Here is an 11,281-nt window from a genome sequence, read left to right on the forward strand (position 1 = left end):
AAAAGAAATTCCCAGGTAGAACTGAACAAATATAGGAACTTTGCCAGTATCGGAAAGTTTTAAATGTTGCCATTCAATGTGCAATTTCACATTTGAAATTCAAACAAAGAATTTGAAATTTAATCTAAAAAATCGGCATTTGATTGTTGTAGCTTTCATTTATTTATTACATTTATGAGGTACTTCATAAAAAAGTCCCTAAAAACCAAACAATATTGCTCAATAAATTAATAAATCAATCAAATAGCATCTTCCACTGCATGTCAACTATCAGATAAGGTCAAATATTAAATAATAATTTTATGCCATTTTCCCCATGGAACATCAGCACAAGTGCACCTGCCCATAACATCTCTTATTTGGTATAATGCTGTCGCTGATGTTTTAACAGGCAGGAATAAAACTGCAGGTTTCCCTGGGACAAATGGCATCAGTGGGCAGATTTCTTGCACCAGATGATGTGGCAGAATGTGGCACTTGTCTCAGGTTGTGGGACATAATCAATGGATACGTAGAACTATGCTGCAGATGGGTTACCTTGACTAGGGGGTGACCTTGCAATTCACTTTGTAGCTTTAAAACACATGAGAAAGCAGAGACGAAGTACGTAGCTGTGGCTTTGCTCCCCTGTTCTTTCCTGGGGCTTCTGTTCACAGCCCTCCACATTCTGCTTGGCGCAAGCCAGACCCCAGATGTATCAGGAGGGGAAGAAGTAGACAAAAGAGCTGTGGAAGGAAGAGCGAGTCTGAAGGCTTCTGTTTCCTCAGAACTTCTGCGGCAACAGTGTGAATCTCTAGGTTGCACTGGGTTGCCTCTGGCACACCTGTGTGTGTCAGAGGCGAGTCCCTCCAAGCATGGGTTGGGCTGCTCAAGAACCTTGCCCTAGAAGGGAAGCATAGCTGTCAAGTGTCCCTTATTTGAAGGGACAGTCCCTTATTCTAGTGCCATGTCCCGCTGCTGTCCCTTATTGATGGATGTCCCTTAAATGATGTCCCTTAAATTTCAAAGGAAGCAGCTCCTCTCCCTCCCTCCCTGCCGGTCAGGGAGGAGGGAGGCTCTAACTGTGTTGCTTGGCTGTGTTGCTCTCCCAATAAGAAGTCTAAGAACGACTGTGGGGTGGAGCTTGCATCCCTTGTGTGTGGCTAGTTAATGCAAGCTGAGGAGGTTTTTGAATCCTGGACGCCATTTTGTTGCACGTGCTGCTGCAAACTTTGCAGTGCAAAGCCAGGCCGGGGAGCCATCTTAAGTTGAGGCTGCATAGGCCTTGTGGTGCATGTGATTCAGATTCTATTCAGTTGAACCTCTGGCTACAAAGTTGGTTGGACAGTGTTCTCGAAGCTACCAGCATGAGTTTGACAGGAAGACTGGAGTGCCTGGAACAGGTGAGGCTGCAGGTCCCTTATTTTGGCTGCGGGTCCCTTATTTTCAAATCTGTAAGTTGACAGCTATGAAGGGAAGGTTGGCATTAACCACCTCCCTGGGCCAGCCAGCTGCCCTCTCCCTGCTAGTTTTTATCAGCCAAGAGGGTCCAGGGTCCAGAGTGCAAGTGGTCACCCTGACTGATCCCAGCACCTTGTCTACGTCTTCAAGCCATACTAACGGAAACTTATCTGGTGTAACAGGAGTGCTCTGGACACCACTCAAGATTCCAGTCTGAATTTCTCCTAATATACACGTTTGCATGCAATTTTGCATACTCATCACATCTTTGCAAAGCAATTTCCCCTTACATAAAATAAATAAATAAATTGTATTCTGCGCCCTCTCAACTAATATCTGCATTTTTGTACACATTACTTGGCTAGAGAACTGCACTGCAAAATTTGGGTTTTGGATTGTATATTGTTTTGCAAAGTGTGGATTAGATAGGCTTGCCTTTAAATGCAAGCAGAATCAAATCCGCTCTCCCTCATTCCTAGCTGTGGCTAACTGTATTTTTTCTTTTTAATGTAAAAGTTACAGGACCCTGACCAGCCTAGCTAGCACTGAGTGGCTTAAAACGTGCTTTTGTAAGCATACATTGCACTGTAGTTTGCTACAAAGCAGCGCATTTTAACAACATTTGTTGTGATTACTACGTACCTGGCAGGATGTGCAATGTTCACTGCCTACATACTTTATTTTTGTGTGATATAGAAACCTATAAATTAATTCCTAAACAACATAATGCAGACCAGTGAGCCTTAGAAATTAGTCAACAATAGGTCCTTACTTCAGCGTCACTCTGCATGGCTCAGGAAGGGTTGAGAAACTATGTTTATTGCTTCTGACAGACATCTTCTGATCAGTGTCAGCAGGAGGATCAAGCTGCTAGGGCAAGAAAGGAAGGCAAAAGAAAACCACTGATAGTTAGCAGCTGTTTGCAGCTGATTTGATCCTGAACAGCTAAGTCAGTCCTTCCACCAGCAGAATAAAGCTTCTAGCAAGAAATAACTGCAGTCCTTCCATCCCCCGTGATCCTTCCTATTTGTCCCTGAGGATTCCCCAGAGGCCACCCTCTTCGCTGGGCCTGCTCTGACTCCATCTCACTTGCTTCAGTGTGGCTGGAATTGGTCCTTGAAGTGGAACGATGCCTCTTGCTTGAGAGATGTGCCCACATGTGACTTTGTGGCTGGAATGCATCAATAATAATAATAATAATAATAATTTATTATTTATACCCCACCCATCTGGCTGGGCTTCCCCAGCCACTCTGGGCGGCTTCCAACAAAATATTAAAATACAGTAATGCATCAAACATTAAAAGCTTCCCTTCAGATGTCTTCTAAAACTCTGGTAGTTGTTGTTCTCTTTGACAACTGGTGGGAGGGTGTTCCACAGGGCGGGTGCCACCACTGAGAAGGCCCTCTGCCTGGTTCCCTGTAACTTGGCTTCTTGCAGTGAGGGAACTGCCAGAAGGCCCTCGGAGCTGGACCTCAGTGTCCGGGCAGAACAAAGGTGAGATCCACCTGCTTGACTCCACCCACTTTTGTCTCTGGTCCTGCCCACCTGCAGAAGACTGCATATAAGGGAATGTGGCCCTGCAGCTTAAAGAAAAAGGGTCTCCAACCCTTCTATGGGAAGTCTTGGGAGTATCCATCACAAGGGATATTTCCCTGTGAGGGGAGTACTGGAGTCTTATAGTGGTTTGTTGTAGTTACAGTAAAATCTGTTTGTTTTTAAATTTACAGGTGGGTCATGGTGAAGCTGGGGCAGGCATACCCCCCCCCCCCAGATGGATAACACTATTCTTTACAGCATCATCAGAGCCTCACCCCCCAAGCAAAAAGTATACAAAACAAGTCCCTTGAATATTTTGGTTGCAGCTAGCGACAAAACTCAGACCTCCCACCTCCTTTCCTGGCTGCATTCAAATTGCTAGCTGGTTCCCTCCAGCTCCACCCCAATAGGAATGGTGTGTGCAGTAACTAGTAGACCCCAGCCATCAAAAACGATTAATACTCGTTTAATCAAGCACTTTTTACCTTTCAGTGCCCATTAGGAAATGCTCTTTGGGCAGACCTCTTTTCACAAACATAACGCTACGCCCATAAAAAATATAATGCATCAAAATTAGTCAGCAACACAGTTAGTAGGTTTAAAAAGCAACAACCCTTAATGATTTGACAGCCTGCTAAAATGAGTAATAATGGGGGGGGGGAGAGAAATACACCCTCTGTATTTGCATAATATTAAGGGATCAGGCAGACTACCAGGTATCAAAGGTGAGCTCTCTGTTTCAATAGGCATTTGGAATCTGACTGCTTTTCGTAAAAGGGCTGGGGCTGTGCTGGTTTCATTGTAATTATTTGTATGTTTTAAACAGATATACCTGTATATAAAATCCATTGATGTTTAATTGTATTTTAATGATCGATTTGTCTATGTTTGTAGAGATTCTTAAAGGTAAAGGTAAAGGACTCCTGACAGTTAAGTCCAGTCGCGAACGACTCTGGGGTTGTGGCGCTCATCTCGCTTTACTGGCCGAGGGAGCCAACGTTTGTCCACAGACAGTTTTCCTGGGTCATGTGACCAGCATGACTAAGCTGCTTTTGGCGAACCAGAGCAGCGCACGGAAACGCTGTTTACCTTCCCGCCGGAGTGGTACCTATTTATCTACTTGCACTTTGATGTGTTTTCGAGCTGCTAGTGTGGCATCTGAATATAGACTGCATTTTTAATCAAGGCATATATTGGCTTATATTTGATCAGGTTCCTAAATTAAATGGGCTTAGATTTTCAAATGTTTCATGCCAGGCAAGAAGGCCAACTGTTTATAGAGAAAACCTTGGCCATTCTCCTAAGACAAGGGGCCCCCCCTTTGATTTATAGCAGAAAACAATTCTCAAAGTCATAAAAGCTGGAATTACAGGTTAAAGAGCAAGGTTACGGAAAATAAAACCATGTGCCTTAAACTTGAGCCAGATCTTCTTTCTAAGGTTAAAAGGCCAAGACCAAATGGAGAAGCATCTAGCTGGCAGAAAGAGAGGCTTTTTGGGAAGTCTTTTTAAAGCATTTTTGGGAAGTCTTTTAAAACTGTTTCTTTCTTAAACTGAGAGAGTTTGAGGAAGAGCTAATGGAAAACAACTAGCTGGAGTATGAACAGAGGAAGAGGCTTTTTATTTCCTATTTTATTTTGAGGCTGGAAAGGAGGGTGAAAGGGGGGGGTGAACTGAAGAGGTTCCTTTTAAAAGCTGTTTTTTACTGAGTTCCTTCCCTTCTACTTTGAGAAGCTTTATTCTTTTAAAAGGTTACCTATGATAATGTATGAAATATATTATCTTAAATATATTGGTTTAAATGTAATTATGCAAAGGATCTAGAAAGAAAGAAATGTTAAATTCTTATTTCATAGAGTCATATTGCTGTAGGAGACCAGGGGGGCAGATGAGCCTAGCCCCCCTGCCAGAAATGAGACGCCATCCGAGCAGTTCTGATATATATGGTTGTCAGACATTTGTTTAGAAACCTTCATATGAAGTAGATCTTTCAATGTTGATGTGAAACTCAAGATCCTTGACATATGTTTAAGATAAAAATTTAAGATTAACCATTTGTTTTAGAAGGCAAGGAGGGCAAAGAGGTGAGCTGGTAATTAAGATTCCTTGTTGAGACACATGTAAAGATATATTAATACTTGTTTGCCAATTATAAATGGAAGGAAATATAGCTCTTTGTCTCCCATAAAAGGCAATAGGAAATGAGTGTATTTTTGTGATTGGTCATACCAATCAGCCAATAGGAATTCCAACCAGGCTGGTTGGACAGATGCAGCCAGAGGAGAAGCAAAGGGGGCTGGATTAAGGAAATATAAGTGCTGGCCATAATGGCAGGAGGCCAGGCCAGAGCTTGGTAATCATATACCACTGTGCCTCACATTTATTTGTCTGACAAATAAATTATTATTTTAATTTCTCTGTTGCTGCGTTGAATATTTCATTCCAGCTAAGCGTTAACCACAAGCAGGGTGCTACATTTTATGGTGCCGTGACTCGGATAAGTGGTCTGCTGGAACGCAGCCCCTTCGCCTACTGAGCAGGGTACAAGACAGAGGATCACTCACTGCCTACTCAGCGCGCAATGGAAAATTTTTTTCCAGGGGAACGCAGCAGTCTCGTCTGTCTGATACCCTGCCCACCGACGGCGACGGACCGGGGGGAAACGGAACCAGCTAAGGGTAAGTGCACTAAAGGGTTTTGGCCCTCCAATTAATTGGGAGGAAGAGAAGTCCTGATCAAACTTCTGCGTCTCAGTAAAGGGGAACTGAGTACGCTAGGTGGCTGGGTACATCAGATGGTGATCTGGTGTAGGGCAAAAGGGAAGATTGGGAGGTAGAGTGTGGGTGAAGTATCTTGCGCATTGCATGTGTGAGAAAGTACAATGTGTAGCTGACCTAAGTGTGGAGTGAGTGCTACTTCGTTTCCCAGTAAGGTGTGTGTGTGAGTGACTGAGTGGATACTTCACAGGGCCATACAATGGGAGTTGGGGGTTCAAAGGGGGGAAATACACCTCTTGAATGTATGTGAAATAATTTTAAGAAAGCCTTCTCAGGGGCATATGGAGTCAAAAGGACGCCAGAGCGCTTGAGAACGTTATGTGAACTAGAATGGCCAAAACAAAATACTGAATGGCCATTTCAAGGAACCTTTGATATAAATTTAGTAAGCAAACTTTGGTCTAACATCACCAAAGAAACTGGAGGGTGCCCAGAACAATTTTCATATATAGATTCCTGGCTGAGCACATTAAATAAAAATCCTCCATGGATAAGGGAATGCAAAGTCCAACGATGCAAATTATTGGCTGTAAAAGCCAAAGCTAGGAAAGGAATCTTGCCAAACAAATTCAAACCCTCCACCAGTTGTAACCCCAAGGCAAGAAAGTGGAATGAATAATGGGGGTGGAGTCATAGAACTTGATTCCTTGATAGATTATGATAAATATCTTCAGGAGGCATTGGAGTCCTATAATGAAGCCCAAGCAGAAGTGGTTATTCCATCTGTGAGTCCCAGTAGAACTCCATCTACAGTCTCCTTTAGTGGAACAACTGATTGCCTACCCCAAACCCCTGTACATCCAAGTCCTAGAGAATTATTACAGAAGTTACAGGGAGACCTTAATCGGTCAGCAAGCAATACAGCTAGGCGTATAGAGCTGCCAAAAGAACGCCTTGGGACAAATACCATCCCCTATGATTTGAGGCCCCTAGAGCAAAGTGAAGAAAAAGGTCACGTAGTAGCCCCTCTCAGAAGAGTATTTGATGCACTTGAGGAGCCTGTGCTGGTTAATGGGCAACCTGGACCACGGCCACCTCGAACTTCGACCCTGCAATGTATTCCATTCACAACTACAGTCTGATGAATTGGAAAACGCCCCATCTTTCGCAGAAAAACCTCAGGCTATGATGGACTTGGTGACTTCAATAGTAATACTCTCTTCACCACTGAGGAAAGGAGAGACATAATTGAAAAGGCACAGATATATTTGCGTGAGCAGGCCAGAGTGGGAAATATTTATAATATTGACCGTCATCTCCAAGACAACTTTCCCTTGGAAGATCCTAATTGGGATCCAAACAATGCAATTCACCTGGCCAGACTTACCACCTACCGCCAGACGCTTGTGCAAGGTATTTGCAGGGCATGCCAGAAGCCCACTAATGTGTCTAAAGTTTCAGGAGGGTAGATGTGTTACCCATAACACTGTTTCGTGTTCGGTGCGCACCCACAAAAAGACTTAAGTTGTCACCTTTTGAGCTCCTGTATGGGAGGCCGCCCTCCTTTGTTCAGGATATTCCAACTGACCTCAAACAAATAGGAGACCATGTGACACAGGGATAAGTGCAATCTCTCTCCCGTGTTTTTGTCTCTCTCCCGTGTTTGTTTGTTTGTTGTTGTTTTTTTCTTAACAGGTGGGCCCTCAAGCACACGCCGTGCAGCATTGCCAAGCCGATTCATCAGCTCCAGGCTGGCATAGCATATGGGTGAAAGAGTGGAAAACGTGATCCACTTGCACCTAAGTGGCGTAGACCTTACACCGTCTTGCTTTCTACTCCAACAGCGGTGAAGGTAGCTGAGGTGACCCCCTGGATTCATCACTCTCGTTTGAAGAAGTCTGAAGGCAGTTGGACGTGCAAAGGTGACCCCTCTAATCCTTTAAAACTGACTCTTTCTAAAAACCCCTGTATCTAGCCCTACCGGTAACGGGTTAGGTCACGGGCAACATTAGACGACCGGCCTGCTGCAGCCACAACTTGGAAGCTGGCTGACCTGCGCACGCCTGAAGCTTGAGGAGCGTCTGAACCAGCGACTGTGAGCGGGAAGATTCTCTTATACAATTGATTGACTGCCCCCTTGTGGAACAATTATCAGAGATATTACACATTGGGGATCCTTGGGATATATGTTTTGGTCTTGGTAGTTCCCCATTTCTGTCACTGGGGGAATTATATTGGGACTAATAGTTTTATGCTATCACAATAAGGTAATCTTTTGTGGAAGGAATGCATATGCTAGACATCAACATGATTTTATTATTAATCCTGATCCCTTGGTAAGGGGAAGGGTCCTTGAATCTGACCAAATTTGTTAAATATGGATTCAGCCATGACCACAATATGTGGGTAGGCTTAGCTGAAATGGTAGGCAATGTGGCAAATAGGACCAATTGCCTTGTTTGCTCTCTTGGGCCAGATGATTCAGAGGGAGGTATGCCCTTATTACTGATACCATTAAATGCCATTGGTATGGTAAGCGAAATGCCACACCAAACAGAAGTACAGAATTTCCCCGGATGGAACTCAACTATACCTGTACAAGGGGAATTCTGTGTACATAAATCATCAGATGCAGCTGATTCTACCATGATAGGCTCTTCTCATTGTCACTATACTTGGGATTATATTAAGAATAGTCATACCTGGGCACACGGTACTACCTATCGAACTCGGAATACCTTGCCCTGTGCACCTCCTTTTATTCATGCATGGAAAGTGGTATGGAACATAACTGTGACAGAGAAAGGCAATCTAACATACTGCACTGTGAACTCTATACCCCTTTTGATATTTCGCCTTATACACTCCACATACCAAAAAAACCTCAGACCCGATGGTTGTGGTGGATATGTGGAGAATGGGCATACAAGAAACTCCCTTCCAAATGGAGTGGGACTTGTTTCCTGGGATGGGTATTACCACCAATGTGGATTTGCCCACTAGTTCAGCTAAGCGAACACGAAGGAATGCTGATATTTCTCGTATAGCAGGAGGAAGTACCCAAAGTTGGAGCGGTACTAATGATTGGCCACCAGAGCGCATTATAGCCTATTATGATCCTGCCTCCTGGAATCCTGGTGAGCTCATACAAGGGGCACGGGATCCTATTTATAATCTAAACAGAATAATTCGATTACAAGCAGTAGTGGAACTTGTAACCAATGCAATGGCCCAGAGTTTGAGACTTATTGCATAACAGCTGGATGAAAGTAGAGCCGCTATTTTGCAGCTGAAAATGGGAATGGATTATGTACTTGCCAAGCAGGGAGGTCTATGTGGAGTCTTGAACTTGACAGGGAATGCCTGTTGCTTTAACATTTCTGATAATGGTGAGGCAATCCGTGTGTTGGCTACAAAGATGGAGAATATAGCACATGTCCCAGTATAAACATGGGAAGGATGGGATATGGGATGGCTCACCAATTGGTTACTTAATGTCACAGGACTCAAAGGGATACTATTGTCTTGCTTGTTTTTCTTGACGGTAGTAATAATGGTTTTATGTATGATGCCATGTATCATCTCATGTTTTAGACGTACAATTAGCAAGATGATTTCGAATGAAACTCTACCTCATATCATGGCCCTATACAGAGCTTTAACTTAGGAAGATCAAGCTATCAAGGACGCTTTGTAGCCAGGTCCTTGAGCTTGAAAGGGGGGAATGTGGCATCTGAATATAGACTGCATTTTTAATCAAGGCATATATTGGCTTATATTTGATCAGGTTCCTAAATTAAATGGGCTTAGATTTTCAAATGTTTCATGCCAGGCAAGAAGGCCAACTGTTTATAGAGAAAACCTTGGCCATTCTCCTAAGACAAGGGGCCCCCCCTTTGATTTATAGCAGAAAACAATTCTCAAAGTCATAAAAGCTGGAATTACAGGTTAAAGAGCAAGGTTACGGAAAATAAAACCATGTGCCTTAAACTTGAGCCAGATCTTCTTTCTAAGGTTAAAAGGCCAAGACCAAATGGAGAAGCATCTAGCTGGCAGAAAGAGAGGCTTTTTGGGAAGTCTTTTTAAAGCATTTTTGGGAAGTCTTTTAAAACTGTTTCTTTCTTAAACTGAGAGAGTTTGAGGAAGAGCTAATGGAAAACAACTAGCTGGAGTATGAACAGAGGAAGAGGCTTTTTATTTCCTATTTTATTTTGAGGCTGGAAAGGAGGGTGAAAGGGGGGGGTGAACTGAAGAGGTTCCTTTTAAAAGCTGTTTTTTACTGAGTTCCTTCCCTTCTACTTTGAGAAGCTTTATTCTTTTAAAAGGTTACCTATGATAATGTATGAAATATATTATCTTAAATATATTGGTTTAAATGTAATTATGCAAAGGATCTAGAAAGAAAGAAATGTTAAATTCTTATTTCATAGAGTCATATTGCTGTAGGAGACCAGGGGGGCAGATGAGCCTAGCCCCCCTGCCAGAAATGAGACGCCATCCGAGCAGTTCTGATATATATGGTTGTCAGACATTTGTTTAGAAACCTTCATATGAAGTAGATCTTTCAATGTTGATGTGAAACTCAAGATCCTTGACATATGTTTAAGATAAAAATTTAAGATTAACCATTTGTTTTAGAAGGCAAGGAGGGCAAAGAGGTGAGCTGGTAATTAAGATTCCTTGTTGAGACACATGTAAAGATATATTAATACTTGTTTGCCAATTATAAATGGAAGGAAATATAGCTCTTTGTCTCCCATAAAAGGCAATAGGAAATGAGTGTATTTTTGTGATTGGTCATACCAATCAGCCAATAGGAATTCCAACCAGGCTGGTTGGACAGATGCAGCCAGAGGAGAAGCAAAGGGGGCTGGATTAAGGAAATATAAGTGCTGGCCATAATGGCAGGAGGCCAGGCCAGAGCTTGGTAATCATATACCACTGTGCCTCACATTTATTTGTCTGACAAATAAATTATTATTTTAATTTCTCTGTTGCTGCGTTGAATATTTCATTCCAGCTAAGCGTTAACCACAAGCAGGGTGCTACACTAGGTTGGCAGGAGCAGGGACCGAGCAACAGGAGCTCACCCCATTGCGGGGATGCGAACTGCCAACCTTCTGATCGGCAAGCCCTAGGCTCTGTGGTTTACACCACAGCGCCACCCGTGATTCTTACCTTTATCTATAAGCTGACTTGAGTCCCATCAGGGGAAGCAAACAAATAATAAACAAACAAACAAATAATAAATATGTGGGAACAGTAAGGCAGCCTGACCATCTAGATCAGGGGTGGCTTGGGAGCTGCATTCACCATTTGCAACCTTCCAGGGGCTGCGTCTCAGCAGTGAGTTTGCCCCAAAGTGGTACACAACAGCCCCCCCCATCAGCTGACCCATGCAAATCAGCTGAGGAGGAGGATTTCTTTCCCCCCTCCATTCATCAGAAGACTGCTCTGGTGGCCAGAATGGGGTGGGGTGATTTACACACACCTCAGAGTGCTGGCCAGCTTTATTGAATACTGTACCAGCATTATGGTGCAGATTGTACCTTCCCCAAATCCTTGTCCCTAGATTCTCATAAAGCA

General features: G+C 43.4%; 1 long non-coding RNA gene across 1 annotated transcript; it reads left to right on the forward strand.

The window, feature by feature from the left end:
* Positions 1 to 4,125: 4,125 nt before the first annotated feature.
* Positions 4,126 to 10,687, forward strand: LOC144325168 (uncharacterized). The gene is made up of 2 exons (XR_013390493.1): positions 4,126 to 5,656; positions 7,540 to 10,687. It is a non-coding gene; the product is annotated as an uncharacterized LOC144325168 (long non-coding RNA).
* Positions 10,688 to 11,281: the final 594 nt, after the last annotated feature.

The sequence above is a fragment of the Podarcis muralis genome, chromosome 13, assembly GCF_964188315.1.
Source record: "Podarcis muralis chromosome 13, rPodMur119.hap1.1, whole genome shotgun sequence".
Lineage (NCBI taxonomy): Eukaryota > Metazoa > Chordata > Lepidosauria > Squamata > Lacertidae > Podarcis > Podarcis muralis.